At 37.0% G+C, this 17,267-nt stretch overlaps 1 long non-coding RNA gene across 1 annotated transcript; it reads left to right on the top strand.

Moving 5' to 3' along the window:
• Window positions 1–8,706: 8,706 nt before the first annotated feature.
• LOC125377255 lies at window positions 8,707–11,569 on the top strand. Its single transcript, XR_007219496.1, has 3 exons — window positions 8,707–8,976; window positions 11,121–11,192; window positions 11,430–11,569. It is a non-coding gene; the product is annotated as an uncharacterized LOC125377255 (long non-coding RNA).
• The last annotated feature ends 5,698 nt before the right edge of the window (window positions 11,570–17,267 follow it).

Here is a 17,267-nt window from a genome sequence, read left to right as displayed (position 1 = left end):
AAGCTTGGGCACAGTGGTGCAATAAAGGGGTTAGTTTTCTTCCGGGATTGTTAATGTAGAGATTAAAGCATTATCAACGCACAATTTGTCTGTTTTAAAAAGAAAATGTGCTATTGTGATTTCATATTCATAATAATGCTATGCTGTACCAGTACATGGATATTACTTGCTTGTACTCGAGGTACATTGATAACGTATGCTTGTAAAGGCTGGCATGGGACTCGGTGTAGCCGGTGTTGGTTTACTATCAACTATAACCGCCACGCCTATCGTACTTGACATGGAAATAGCCGCTGGAGTCTCTGGACTGGCAGGAATAGCGATAAAATTTATTTCTCGTAAGTTGCCAAAGAAAGCATTAAAACATGATAATATTCGGATACTCGCCGAATGAGTGAGTGAGTTGGGTTTAACGCCGCTTTTAAAAGTATTCCAGTTACATCACGGCGTGTCAGCTTAATGTGGGAGGAAAGCCCGAAGTGATGCAGGTCTCAGACGTTTAGCACTTCGGTGAAACCCACGAGCACGGGTATGGTGCTGACAAACCTAGAAACATAATCGGGGCGAACCGGGATTCGAACCCACAATCATAGGTTTCTGGCGTGCCCAAGGGACGCAACTCTGCACAGCGAATCGCGGCGCCTTAGACGACTGGGCCACCCGTGCCCCCGATACTCGCCGAAGCAAAGTTGAACAGCATTGAGGATCATATTTCAACAGCACTGTCTGATTGTAAGATATCCGAGGAGGATTTTCGTTCAGTGTTGTCAGAACTCACCAAATACAACACAATAAAGCAGGAGATTCGATCTTAATATCGTAAGATAAGTGGTATTAGCGACGACGAGAAAAAAGTACATAGAACAGGGGACACAAGCGCGTCAATTATTCCGTGCCAAAACCAAAGAACTGGTTGGAGATTAAAAATAGATTGTTTCCTATCATTGGATCGCACCGCATAACAAATCATACATTCATTTAAACGAATGCTTACATAAATATATAATAATGGAGAATTACAAACCAACAAAGGAAGAACTCGAAAAAGCTATCGAAGCATTTATGCTCAGGGACAAAATTATCAAATGGAGAGAATTACCACAAGGTATATATTATATCAATGATGTCAGACCAACCAAATACGGTCATCAATTGTTTCTTTCCAATTACCAAGAAGAGTATATAGTCTGGTCTCCTAGTAAAATGAACGAAGAACTTAGTAAAAATGTTGAATATCACTTTGTTAAAAAATTATGGTATGCGTATGAGTAAAAATAATAGAGAATATTTTCATTACAATTTAGTTTAGTCTCATCATCGTTTTTGTGCTAAAAATTCCCTCTATGGTATCATTGATTGACTCAAGGTAGTGGTGAGCTAGGGTCAATTTAACTTAATCTCTTGACGATCGTTGAATCGCATCAGCGTTTACACATAAAAAATTCCCCCTGTTGTAGCAGTATAGGTATATAAATCTGGCTCCAGTGGGGTTGCGGCAGAATCACCATTACCTATACTACTTTCTGTGACGTTCTTTGTAAGAGCTGAACATTTAATATTGGAAAAAGGCTCAGGGTAGATGAAATGGAAATTTGCAATAACATATTGTGTGATGCATAAATTGGGAGCTTATTGCAATTGCAAATATCGTCTTTCTTTTTTGACAATAAATAACAACAAATTCAATCAAACGAGTCACAGCATATTTCAACGCCATCATCACTGTTCGTGTGATGATTAACCGATCATTATTGACTTATCAACACTGACTATTGGACAATCTTTTCTTCCAAAGGGAAATAACTCTCCTTTTGAAATGATATAAGCGACGGTCCAAACTGTCACTTCCGGTCTGGTTCCCGGATCAATGCGCGCTGCGACAACTACACTCTCCAACCCAGAGTTCCATGCGGCCGGTGTCATTTATACCGGTACAGTTCCGCCCCTCTCGAAATAAAATCTCCCCCCAGAATATTTCCTCCCCCGGTCGTTTTATAAATACTTGCCATGCAGTTCAATAGTTGCCAAACACTTCTGATAGAGACGATGTTGAGAATGTGGAGTGAACAGGGCTTCACTTTGAGCACTGTGTTTTCTTTACTACCGCAATATGAGACAATAAAGTGGTATATAGGTGGATATAATATTAGTCGTTAGATATAAAGAATGTTTAGTAACTTAAGAAGTTCTAGGACAGTTATTAACACATGTCGTGTCAGCCCTATTACATTCGCGATTGTCCACTTACAGAAAACATCCTGTGTTGGTTTAACATGAATTAGTAAATGTTAATTAGGGATGCCCATAACGTTAATTAATGAAAGACGAGTAGTCAAAACACTGTCATTTCCTGCCCAGGACATCACACCCCTACACGCTAAGGTCGGTGAGAAACATTCTCATAAAAAAACACACACACAGTCAAGACTGTAGATTCCCGTCGTCTAGCTACAAATCCCTGTGATGTATTAAAGGTTGAAGAATTTTGAACTGAACTGTCCGAAAGTTTATATCTTAAATGTTGGAATTGGATACAGTGATAAAGTCTTATATCAATATGTAGACTCATAAATATTGGTTTTATGTTTCAACGGAGATATGATATTTTCTTATGAAATATCGCGTATTAGTGTAATTTGCATGCTTTATTCATTGTACCATTCTAAACCATGTGAATGTTGTAATATCAGTCAATCGGATGGGAAAACAGCCCAATCCTCGCTCTATAAAGGACCATGTCAATCATTTTGTAAGTTGAAATGACCCCTGATACTTTATGAATACTTTATAACAGTTTATTCATAAACTTAATGCTTCGTACTATAGGCCTGTGGCCTCTTCAGTGCTGAATAAAGATTGAAAATACATCAGTCAATCAAAGATGAAGGTAACTTTATACATCAGAGTTCTTTAGAATTAGTTCATGTTTTGTTCTTAGACTAACATTTCAACCATCGATTGTGTTCACATGTAGACTCAAACTGGTATATTAAAAAAATGTATACAGACAACAACAACTGTATTAGAAACAACAAGTTCTGTAGAGACTCATGTCTCCCATCCTTTGTTTGGTATGATTATGTCTTATAATTTTTTTAGGATGGAAGGTACAGTTACCAAATAAAATATTCTGAAATATCAATTCATTATGACCATATTTCATAATCTATTTTTTAAAGTAACCCTCCTTACATTAAAGATAACTTTTTAAAGAATATAGTACTTAAAGACATTGCAACAAACCGAATAATCAGGGGGGAGACTTTATACTGAGGGGGGCGCGAAATATATCCGCCCGGGGGAGATTTTATTTCAGAACAGATTCGCCGGGGGAGAATCTGTACCGGTATAAAATCTCCGGGGGGAGAATTTGTACGGGGGAGAGTTTATACCGGGACACCGGCATTATTCCAAACCCATTTCATCACTATTGCAGCACTATTGCAGCACTATTCCAACACTATTCAAACAACATTTGCATACCACCCAACACCACTTAAAGCTCTGCACGCTAACGTCGAACCCATTCGACAGAGGTGTCCATCCCCGTGCATCTGATGTCGAACCCATTCGACAGGCGAATAGCATAACAACACCCCAAAATAAAACTCGCCATATCTATTTACCAAGAAGGCTTTGCGTAACATTTAAATTACGTATGACATGCATAAATGCTCAGCTTGCTCAATATCAAAACGTTCAGTCATTTATTTACCTCAAAAAGAAAATATCGCGAGTTAAAAAAGTTTCGGCCAAACTTCTCGGCACACAACTACCAGGAACGGCCATTGTTGACTTTTGGCACTTCACGTTGAGCGGCATGCAGTCCGATATTTTCTTTATAATTTCATCATTTTTCCTATTCGATCATAATTTTTTGTTTGCTGACGAAAGGAAAACACTCATGTTCCTTTATTTCTAAAAATTAGCAACTTTCGGTGTAACTAATTGTAAACAAAAACAATCTGAATCGTAACATCATCGATTGGATGGAACTTGTACGATCATGGCAACGGCGGTAAACAAACAACTCCACATGCATAGTTATCCCGTTAGACTATTACAATCATTTTGTTACATCTAACTTAATTTTCTAGAATTATTGACACGTATGTATAAATCTTTGTAAAAAGAATTTCATTTTTTAAGAGTTTGCAAATGATTTCGTTTGATAAACTTTCCGACACACTGACAAGCCGACAAACGTCAGTGATACGTTTGGGCGTGGCCTAACTCGCGATTTGTTGAGTTGAACAAAGTCAACAAACACTGCGAAAAATGACAAATATTGGATGATACGCAAAATCTGAACTGATATACATTCTAGGTAAACCATTCAATAGCAAAATAATGCATTTTACGAGAAATAATCAAAATACTTGCAATTTTAGCTATCATTTCTGAAACCGGAAGCACGTACCGCATGTGACACATGGAAGCAAAATATGCAAAAGTTGGTAAGCTATCATAAAGAAATTCCGAAATAGATTCAAATTCAAAAGAAAATACATAATTTACTATTTTTCGTCAACTCTTTACTATTTATTGATCTGGAGAGCAGTCTTCACTCTTATTTGTTTCATATTTCTTCGTGATTGTCGCCATCAAATGTGTAAGTGTAAATCCGAAACCGTAATGGATTTCACGCTCGATGATTTTAATTTTAAAATATTTTCTATAAACGAACGCAACGGAGAGCGATACAACGTATTGATATGCCATAATAATAACATAATATTGTTATTGGTCTAACATTACAAAAAGAACAATTTAAATATTAACGATGTTGTTGAAAACTTTCTGAGCACCTCCCGTCCTCTGAACCGATAACATTTTGGTACACAACGAGGTAGTGTAAATATATATAGATTCTAGGCTCCTATTTATATATATGTGTGATTTTGTACCCAAAACAAATTAAATTGTACCCAAAATACTTTGTGAATTTGTACCTAAGAAAATAAGACAATAGATCTATAATTATATTTATGTTAGATGAACAGAACACATAATAAAATATTTCATCAAGTTCCAAATATGATTATGACTGTGATCCTTGAAATTGATTGTTTAGTTTTGAGAGAAAATTGACGTCTTGTCACTGAAGGAGAGGCCAGTTAAGTTGGTTAAACCTAAGTTAGAATGAATTGTTTTGATAGGAAAGTGATATGATGTTAAGTTTAAGACACCAAATTAATGTATATCTTTGAAATAATTCTAGGTAGATCAACAAAATCACATACCCATTTGGGTAAAAAATTACTAGAAATGTTGGGTACAAAAGTCACCACTGTACATTTCAACTGATTTTCGTGAATCAATGGGATAAAAAAAATTCGTCTGAATGATTCCTTTTCTCATTTTTTAAGACAAGAATTTGTTTTACATAACAAAACAGGCAGATCTACACGGATCACGTTTAGTCCTAAAAATGTTTAAAATATGGACACCTCAGAAATTAGGGCTTATAAGGTTATAATTCTACCTAACTAGTCACATGGTTTGACTTAGATCTAGGTCTATCTAAGAAAAGTCCTTATGAAAATCTGTTTTTAATTTTTTTATGACACTGACATATCTGGCACTTAGACAAAGAGTATTCAAGGAAAGACAGATATGTTTTTGAATGAAAATATGACTTTCCTTTATAATTCTTTTTTCATGATGACAGGGGAACTTTTATACACACCAGCTGAGGACGTTGTGATACTGTGATTGCATACAAAGAAAGAACAGGTTGGAAGCAGTACCTGTATGTATAACATAAGGTGAACAAAAGTAATGGATTGGCTGACTGGAAGAAATACATCTGGCAAGGGTAAACATGTACACAGGCATGTTTCTTTTCATTCCAACCAGAAGACTGAGATAGCATTTTCTAAGAAACCTATGGCAAACTTACCAGCTCATGTGCCACCATGGTTCTTGTGATTAAACAAACAAAAATGTCATGTACTGTTACTGTAATTAAATTAAATTTATTCCTATTAAATTATATTTCAGAATTGTTTTATTTGGAAACAAACCACATAATGCACAAGATTAATGTCCATATGAGTTTAGTATGTATATGTTAAGGATCTGATTTATTCATTATTCATGGAATACTAAAATTAAAATGATGACATCAGAGAGTTACTTATTCACATAGTTGATTTTCAGAGTGCAAGATAATTATTGTTGAATAAGTATGTTTAAACTAAAGATAATAATTGAAGTTTGATCAGTTACACTGTGCTGATGCAAAGACTAATATTTATTGTCCCCACACACCATCATTGTGGGAAAAATAGCTATTAAATATAACTTAAAATTTTAAAACCTGTAAACAGCTGTAAATAATTAAACAATTACAAATCTATCATCAATGCGCAATCATGGTGGTCTTCATATTTTTGGAATAAATTTAGAAATCCTTCGTGAAACTGTTCTAAAATCATGCTAGAATCTATGAATGTATTCCCGAAAGGAAAACTATCCTAAATGTAATGTGGAACACCGAAAATATGTACGTAGAATTTTATTGCTTATATATACCCTATCATATTCAGCAACGCGGGGATGTTATTTTGAAACACGTTTTGTCAAGCCCATTTTCGCGCACCTGTTGTTGAGGGTGATCTTGCTGATCGACGATATCCATAGACGTATTACGTGGGATACATTTGTTGTAGTGCAACTTATCAGCATGTACAACGCAGAAATATGAATCATGTCCCATTTATATTCACAACATTGAATGGTGATTCTTAAATATCAACAGAAGTTCAAATAAAAGATACCGAGAAACTTGCATGTGGCATGTTGATTTATCGTCTACCGTTTCCGGGTCACGGGGGGAAGCAAGGTCAAACGCGAATTATATCGTCAAAGTCACATTTTTATTTCATGTTAGTGGTGATTACTGATAATGTGTATTGACTTATATTTTTGCTGTATGTGATAGGCGAACTATTTCAAAATTTACTGTAATTGTTTTGTTTCGAAAGCTTATCAGCAGACTGACTACCCCTGTCTGTGACATCACATCCGGTGACCTTTGCACTTATTGAAATAGTACTGTCAGAATTCACGATCTTTATTTTCATTTTTCTCTCGTCATATTTATTGGAATATGACGAATAAAACATTCTTCGATTGAGAAGATCGTCAACTTTCGCCAAGTTATATTTATAAAGGCAATGTAAACTTTGTTGATATTAAAATAGCAATAAGTTATGCGGAGGTCGGGCGAAGCGCGCCATGTTTGATTTTAGGACGTCTGCTAGCATCATGACACGGGTTGTTTATTTTTGTATATCGTAAATATTCAACCAAAACGCTTGAAATTAGGATTAGTGAATATTTATAAGTCATTAATTGTTTCCTGCAAATTTTATAACATGACACGTCAGATTAACCCGAATATTCGTATTTCTGCAACCGACATGATGACCTCAAAAATTAAGTTATTTTTCTGTTTAACGTTTAGATAATAAATTCACTGAAATGGTTCATAATTTACCATCGCGCTGATATATGCCGATTATAAAACCCGAATTTTTCCTCAATTAAAATTAAGATATCGGAGATATGATTATTGAAATCAATTTGCACAAATGTTACGATATTAGAGGGTTCCTAGCATGAAATGCAAACCACCTTCAATAACGCAATTCAGGTAAGTTCAAGAAAATTTACAAATTTTGTGTTCGCTTTGGTCTTAACATTGGTATGATTGAAAACACCAGGATATTTTTATATAGAATTGTGTAGTTTTCTATCAGGAATAAATGTGCAAAATATTTCTTCAATTGGCCCTTGTTTAATGAGGCACCGACTGTTTGAAATCACCCACCCTCTTTAGAGCGCCATATGCTAAAATTAATCCAGCAGGCAGGGGTAAGAAGTGTGAAAATAATTCAGCAGGCTAAAGGTTAAACACCTTTTCATCACTATTCCAGCACCATTCCAGCACTATTCCAACACTAATACAACACTTTTTCATCACTATTCCAATACTAGCTCAACACCATTCCATTACTATTCCGACGACATTCCATCACTATTCCAACACTATTCAAACACTATTCAAACACAATTTCAACACTATTCCAACACCATTCCATCACTATTCCAACACTATTCCATTACTATTCCAATACTAGCTCAACACCATTCCATTACTATTCCGACGCCATTCCATCACTATTCCGACACTATTCCAACACTATTCCGACACAATTTCAACACCATTCCATCACTATTCCATCACCATTCCATTACTATTCTGACGCCATTCCATCACTATTCCGACACTATTCAAACACCATTCCATCACTATTCCGACCCAATTTCAACACTATTCCAACACCATTCCATCACTATTCCAACACCATTCCATCACTATTCCAATACTAGCTCAACACCATTCCATTGCTTTTCCGACACTATTCCAACACTAATACAACACTATTTCAACACAATTTCAACACCATTCCATCACTATTCCAACACCATTCCATCACTATTCCAACACCATGATACAACTGATGTCATCATATACTTTCGTGACCCCGCCTCTTTAGCAGAATGTGGACAAAGGCAACTAAATCGAAGTTGTTCTGATAACTATTGACCGCATTTAGTATAAGAGGTGTATTAGTGTTGTATTCATTTCGCAAAGACGAATGGTACGTCTTTCTCAAATTTGTGGGTGAGGAAAAAAGATTCGAAACCAGAAAAATCCTCATACTCAGTGAAGGTCCGAAAGACTTTCTCTATCCAATCACAACGACGTTGTGCCACCAATGCGATTGCGGCACGGAGTCCCATTCATTTTACAAAGCATTTATTTAATAATTCTCTCCTTCTCCTTTAATTATTCTCTCCTTCTATAGTCTTCTTCATTTCAGGCGCAGGGTTCTTGCTCAGAGTGTCCACCAAGAAGCACATGTGTAAAGTCTCGAAGTGGCGAAACAAAGTGTGTCCATGATGGTGTGTAGTATAGATAATAGCCTGGTAGAGATTTGCCTCATGTCTTACGCTCTACTACCGTTCCAGTATTTCGACGCCTACAGCCAAATATATATCCCGATAAAATAGCGAATATCATATAAGTTACGAGGACTTATCGAATACCTCTCCCGAGTGAATCCGTCTTTTAAGTACCGGGCCTTGGCGAGACCAGGGCAACGTTATTTCTCTAGGGACAGGCAATCCGTTATTATGAGTTGCGTGTACGTTATTCTGTTAATTAGCCATAGTCATCTTTTCTGAAAACATGTATAAGAATTTCCCGATCGCAAGGGGAGACATCTGTAAGTTAGTCTATTATTGGAACGACGTCACATTACATCGTTTGTGGTCATCAGATGTCGTACTTATGTTGTCCAAAGAAATAATTTATCATTTGAGGGCATTTATTACTATCATTAGTCAGAACTGACAAAGAGTTTCGTTTAACCCCGCATCCCAGACGTGTTCAACGGTAGAAAGGTCTGGGTTCGTTGGTGGTCATGGCATTCGATGGATGTAGATAAGCTATCTTCAGTTGTTTCTGAGAAAACTTGCCCCCATTGCACAAACAACATGGACCGAAGTCCGTAAAAAATAATTTACAGGACCAATTTTCGAACTCGGTCTTGACAAGTATCTCTTAGATAAGCATGCAGACTTTAATTCATATAACTTCAGTAGTTTCTGAGAACACTTGTCCGAATTTCACGTGGTATGAACTAAGTTGAAAATCACGGAGCAAGGGACATAACTCTGTAAAAATTGAATTTACGACATCAATTTTCGAATTCATTTGAAATCATGACCAGAAACACCAGTGTGCAATATTTCAATTCTCTGACTTAAATAGTTTTTGAGAAAATTTATCCCCTTGGAGAACCGGACGGACGGAAGGACAGACGGACAGACAGACAGACAGACGAACTCCGTTCCAATATGCCCCGTCCCACTTTGTGGTGGGGGATAACAACGAAGATTCATTTACGAACAAAATTAAACAATGTTTAGTAAAATTGGAGGACATGTTTCCTACAAACCCATCTCCATGCAATATTTCTTCATGTGGCTAAAAGGGGCGGTCGGGTAGCCTAGTGGTTAAAACGTTCGATCGTCACGCCGAAGACCCGGGTTCGATTCCCGACATGGGTACAATGTGTGAAGCCCATTTCTGGTGTCCCCCGCCGTGATATTGCTGGAATATTGCTAAAAGCGGCGTAAAACCATACTCACTCACTCACTCACTCATGTGGCTAAAAAATGGCAAAACTTGTCCTGTTTAAATAACTGATCCTGTATTCAAATCTAACTTTACAGGTGAAACATACTGCACAAAACCTTTCGAAGAGCTCTCATGTTAATCTAAAAACGACATATACGGCAATGAATGTGACCTTTGTTTATTGATTTATATTACGTTACAAAATCACTGGATGTTCGGGTCCATCGGCCACTTGATTGTCTGGTTTGTTTACAGGCCGCCGTCGCAAGGCAGAAGTGTTCCTCTGCGATTTTAGAATATAAGAATGACATTATATGATAAAGCAGTTATCACGCCTGTGTGTTTTAACGAATGTCTTATACCACTTTGGTAGCATACTTTTATTTAATTTATTTAGAATTTCTCGTTACTTAAATGATTTGATTATGCTTTTGGAATTTCCACTGTTTTCTCGTTATTTCTGTTATGTTTTCGTAAATCTATTGTTTTTTCGTTATTTCAATTTTATTCAAAAAATAAGTTCAATAACCAGAAAATAATGGAAGTAATTAGAAAAAAACTCGTAATTTCGATTGTATGTTATAAACTTGAAGTAACGAAAAAATATTTGAAATTTCGACAAATTAATCGAATTAACGAGAAAAATGCTCGAAATAATTGAAATAACGTTAAAATAACTGAAATAACGAAATGATACTATTAACTAAATTCTGTTACCAAAGTGGCAACATTAGGCTTTTGTGTGTTTTAGGATGGTAAATATCCAGTATTGGGAACAAAAGCTGTGTATTTAGCTCACTTACAGACAGATGTGTTTGCGCGTTTGGTTTGATAAGAATAATAACATTCTTTTGGAAGAAATGTCTCATGATTATGAAAAGGGTTTTGTCGCTTATATGTTCAGGTGTACACAGAAAACTACCAAAGAAGGAAGTAACTTCAGCTCAACCAAAGTCACTTCACATAACAATGAGAGGTAATGTTTTGTTGCTTGTGTGATTGTAGGTTCTGTGTGAAATTGCAGCTATAATATATAATATTCCTTACTCCTTAAGCACACGGTTAAACATATATATTGCATTAATAATCTTTACATGGACAAAGAAAAGAAATATATTTAAATAATTGAGGTGAAAATCTTTTGGTTTTATACAAATTAAGAAATTCTAGGTCTACTAGAATCCTGACACAAGTTAAACACTTTTTGTTACAGATTTCGAAAAGAATTGGAAAACAATCTCAACTCAGGAGTTTCGGAAACATCGAGTATTATCTTTCACTTGGAGCCCAACAATTGCTAATACCTTCTATGGTCTTACTGATTTGGGTAGCAGTGAAGTTATTGAAACTTACATACTACAAACAAATAAACATGAGAAACAGTCTACCACGAGACTTATAACCCCCTCCAGTCAATCCACAGTAAAAATATGGTGGACAACACTTGACACCGGACAGTGTATGAAAGATAGCAATATGTTATGCATCTATCAGTTTGGAGTGAGTTCAACTAGGAAACTGCATTTACGTGCTTTCCTTGAAACCGACAAAAGACCAATTGCACTGATTGTTGAGAAGGAAGGGTCAGTAATTGAAGGGTATGTACATTTTTGTTTCTACTTCTTTTCATGAACCAAACTAGAGACCAACTGAATTGGTTTTAGAAAAGGATCTTAAGGGTCAGTAACTAGGTATTACATTCCTGTTGCTACTTCTGTCCGTGTACCAGGACCCGTGAAGATCCGGGGTAGAATAGGTCTTTAGCAACCCATGCTTGCCGTAAAAGGCGACTATGCTTGTCGTAAAAGGCGACTAACGGGATCGGGTGGTCAGGCTCGCTGACTTGGTTGATGCATGTCATCGATCCCAATTGCGTGGATCGATGCTCATGATGTTAATCACTGGATTGCCTGGTCCAGACTCGATTATTTACAGACCGCCGTCATATAGCTGAAATATTGCTGAGTGCGGCGTTAAACAACAAACCAACCAACCGTGTACCTGACCCCGTGGCCAACTGAAGTGGCTTCAGATAAAAAGGATCTTAACGGGTCTGTAATTAGGTACTCGTACATGTACATTCTTGTTTCAACTGCTTCACTTGTACACAAGAAAAGAGTCCAATTGAACTGGTTGAGGAACTGGATTCTCAAGGATCAGTACTTAGGTATGTGCATTGTTTATACTCAACTAATTAAAATCAGATTGTCACTGATGCTTCAAATGTGAAAATACTCTCCTTTTACCCAAGATTTACGAAAGAGTCCTTGAATGAGCTTTGGCCAATGAGCTAAAATTATGTGCAAATAGCGAACGATGCTCTTTGAAGTGTTCGACATCTACCCGTAACAAGGGAGTTAACTGACTTTAAAAGTCCGGTTTCCGTTAACACCCTTGCCTCGGGAAGATGAGTTTCCGATCGAATCTAAACAGTTGTTAAAAGTGGACACCAAAGGCTAGAGCTGCTTGAATATTGCTCAGTATACAGGTACAATTGCCTATTGGAAAGTTGAAGTCATCCCCCTTGTCATACTGTCTTGTTTTGTGACTCTGAATCTTTATGCATAAATCAAAATATCCAGCATTTCTTGTTTTCTCAGTAAGATCTAAATGACATTAGCTTTCATCCTGTGACAAATTATCCTGAACATTTTACGCCAGATACATTATCTATGGCTGTCACGTGTAGTGACACATTACAGTGTACTTAGTTGAAAAACTGAAAGGTATTGACAGTTTGTTTCTGAAATGTTTCGAAAGGTTTTGAGAGTCCACATGGTATCAATTCCACTTGCCTCAAATATTTTCTGTGAATATATATACCATGCAGTAAAGGATATTTGGTTTAGAGGTAAAACACATTGAAAGTAAGTGATTTGTGTGGCAAGAATATTTCCGAAGAACTCAAACTCCCAAACACTCAATGTGACAACCATTAAGCACGTGACCTCGGACAGCATGTTAACATTGTCACACAGGCTCAGATGTGAACAGGTACATATTGCCTTGGAACCAAATGCACAAGGACACTTTATTAAATACATTAAATCATGTTCATGCGACGTTTGCAACGTGCTGAACCCAGGTTCACTTTCGACTTCCATGACCGAAGGAATTGAGTTTGGAGACTCCTCATGAACGTCTTATGGACGTTAAAGTTTTACTGGGGGTGGGTCTATTATGGTAAGGGGTGATATGACAATGGAAGGCCGAACTGCGTTCCATATTATCCATGGCAGAATCAAACGTCAATACTATCGGGACAACATCATTGCGCCATTTCCACAAATGTTGGGCAACGTTGCATCTTTCAAGATGATAATGCAGGTGCCCATCATCCCAGCATTGTGATCAAATTCCCCCAAAAGATCTATGGCCTGCCATGGGCAGCATTCGGTCCTAACCTCCCCCCCCCCCCCCCACCCCCCCTTGAACACTTCTGGGACGTCATTTGCAGACGTGTACGTCTTCTTCAAAATTGACCCAGCACTCTCAATGAACACAGTGTTTCTCTCACTGATGAGTGAACAACATGAGTCAAGCTGACATTGGTCGACTCATCAGAAGCATGCCTCGAAGAATTCGTGCATGTCTTACAACAGGGGTGGTTTTACCCGATATTAGTGACATTGGCTACAAAATGCAAATTTCGAGCTCTTAAGTGCGCCACCATCTTACACAAACCATTAGAACCCAATAGATCTGATCATCTACAACACAGCTGATATAATAGTTTATTTATGTCATTGTTCGCAAGAGATTCAGCATGGCGAGGTAGGTTACTTGCACCTTCTCTCTTTCGAACTCTTTGTTTGGTTTTGAATACTTGATTGTTGAGCTTTTCAAATGCACAATCATTGTCGAGGATACCCGTACTTTGACTGCAGATATCTGTCAAAGCTGAACAAAACATACCATGAAATGAAGAGGGTTTGTAATTGCTACCATCTCCCTTCTTGAAATTATGACAGTGTATGCACACTTCTTTTTGGATCCAAGCTCTACTGGTGGATTCGAGAGGACGAGTGTCATCATTTGCACTTATGAACCCTGCAAACGTTTCATGGTGTGCATTGTGTTATGTAGTACGTTTTGTTTGATTGTAATGAACAAATTTATCAATATCAGAATGCTCATATAGTTGCTCAGTACCATCCTTTATCAGTTCAGCGATCAAATTACGGGGCACTAATATTACCGTGTCTGGTATTTCGGCTTGAAAATTGTCGTATCTCTCCAGTATAAATACGAATATTGAACATTTTATATGTTCCAAGGGAGATACAACGGATATAACCTGCCCTGTGTCTGTTTCGTTGATAATAACAATTAGGCGAACAACAATCTCAAGGGGCATGATTCTGTCCTACGAAAGCACAAGAACAAAAATGACAGTCAGAAAAATGTAGCCAATCACTGACCTTTAATTGACTCGCACAATTGTTTTTCACCCATAGGGATGTGAGGAATTATAGTCTTTTCAAACCTATGAAGTGTTAGTTTTTAGTCCTCAGTTTTTAGGCAGAAAATGTTTTAATATCTGTGTTGAAAGCAACATGTTTTAATTTAAACTGTTACTTTCATATCCATGCCCCATTTCATTAAGCGATCGCAGCGATACGTCTATCAAAACTTATCTATACACTTGTTAGATTACACTTATATTTTTCAGAAACTATAGACTCAAGCCATCTTCTTATTTATTCGTCTGCAACAGGATCTTTGGAATGGCCGTGTATATTCCGACCCTCAGCATAACGCAGAAGTATCTAATAAAGGAAAGCCAAGCTGGATTTACGCTGAAAGAGACACCAACGAACTATACTGATACAAAGCTTGAGCACATAAAATGGAACAAAGCCGGTTCATTTGCCTTTGCCTGTTCTAACGTTTACATATTTATGATTAGGTATGTAAATGAAATTGAACGTGAACTATTCAATGTTTTCAAATCATTTTCTGGAGACTTGACGTGTGCCTGGTCTGACGCAATACTTTTTGTAATACCAAAATCAATCGTTAAAGAATGGCACGTATACAATTTCACAGCCAAAAATCATGTTGATGATGATACAGCTTGAGGATGGGTGAATGAGCTTATTTGTCTCATCGTCATCATTATTCAAGCTAATTCACAGGGGTCTTTAAATATCCAAGTCTGTGCCAGACACAAGGACATACAATCAGTCAACTCATTCAACTTGACAGCCGATCCTCCGTCGTCTCAGATCTGGTTCTGTGGAAGAATACCAACTGGAGATCTACACATGAACATCCCAAACTCAATGGCTTGAAAGGCGACATGGAATGTGTGATTCAGCTGTTTTTAAACCAAACTATGTACCGTGTGGCACATGTCTATTTGTGGATATTTAATTTCTGCAGTGATTGTTTGTGTCGACATTTGCTGCATAGAATGGATCGTTTTACACATACCACATGTCAACATTAAAATTAGTGTTGCTTATTGCATGTGTGTTATATCCCATTGAGAGAAAATACAACACGTAAACGCCAGCGAATAATCAGTCTCGATTATCAACATAGATATTTGTAATATTGATTGAAACAGTTGGTAATCATATATACAGTGAAGATCACGCATTGACATTTCCCTGGTTAGTAGCTGACAATAACTGAGATTCAAGCATTTTGCATTGGCTGACATAGTTCCTAGTGTATTTCACTTCTTTATGTGTTTATAATGACCGCAAGATACTTCAATTCATTAATAAATCGCTTCATGACGTTCTTGCATGGTACTAAAGTCCATTTCCGATTTCGACTATCTCGCAGGACATGAATAGGACATGAGAATTGTTAAACATGAGATGGAAACGAATATTTCAACTTTAGGCAAGCGAAAGAGGTGCTGTAACCACCGGCAACGAGACTTGTCTGAATTCAAGAAGCAAAGATTTGGCATTGTGGTGTTTGGTTTCAGCCATAGTTGTGTCTGTTTCTATTGCTGTCGTTCTAAATGTGGTGTTTAGTTTTAAACATAGTATCTTTTTACGTTTTATCGTATCTGTTTCTATTGCTGTATGTCAACTTATTTCTTATTGCCCTCATTGCCACTGTTATTATTAACTTATTTTCCACACCAGATGATGACCGTTTTCAATACTGCATTACCACATGCAAGAAATGACTGAAGTTGTTTTCCAACAACTGGTAATATATAAATGTTTCGTGATAATTGTCAAATGTATGTTTTTGAATATGTGTCGCGCTTTGTTAAAATATTAAAATATGCAGTTATTATTTCAAGCGTGTATTCCGTAGTATTTGCATAAGTATACGTAGTAATCAGGTTAACTGTCATTTTATTGGTTGTATTTGAATTGGTTTTAAACCCTGGAATAAACTATATTAAATTGATCTTAGGATTTTAAAGTTTTATATCTCTATGTTTACCGGATCATTTTAATACTTGATGTGTTCCTGTGTTCTTTCCGGTGCAATCATTTTCAAAACTTTCAACTCAATAACAGTTATGAATTGACTAAAATCCTTCGTGCTTATTAAGGCACACAGTTCATAACACAAAACTTAACAGTTCTTCGTCTTTTTAAAAAAAGCTCACAGTTCATAACACAATTTTACTGCAAAACAGCTTTACTTTAAAGTTCTTAAAATGTAAGATAGCCTCGGAGTCTAGACGGTTGTTTGATCACACGACCGCGAGATGTTCTATTCTCCGTTGTCTCACTTGACTGTCTGGTTGTCTGTGCATGAATCTGAACTTTCTCTGTAGTTTTGCTTGATGTTTGGTTTAAATGCTTTTCAGTACAGTTGCTCATAGTTTCAGCGGACGTTCTTTCCACATTCAGATCTGGACCCCCTTGCACAATGCCATCTTAGCTCTAAGACTATCGTAAGCCTATGTTAAAGTATGGGAGTTACGATCATCTGAGCGTTAAGATCGCTTTGTGCAAGTGGGCCCCGGTTTTAACAGGTTCCTTTCAGCCATAGCTGTATCTACTAACAATGGAGGACCTTCATGAGACTTTCTCAAATGCCGTCTGTTTCTGTGCAAGTTACTGCCATC

This window comes from Haliotis rufescens, unplaced genomic scaffold, assembly GCF_023055435.1.
Source record: "Haliotis rufescens isolate VD_foot unplaced genomic scaffold, xgHalRufe1.0.p SCAF_83, whole genome shotgun sequence".
Classification (NCBI taxonomy): domain Eukaryota; kingdom Metazoa; phylum Mollusca; class Gastropoda; order Lepetellida; family Haliotidae; genus Haliotis; species Haliotis rufescens.
The sequence above is the reverse complement of the archived record's forward strand: the minus strand, read 5'-3'. Positions and strand labels throughout refer to the sequence as shown.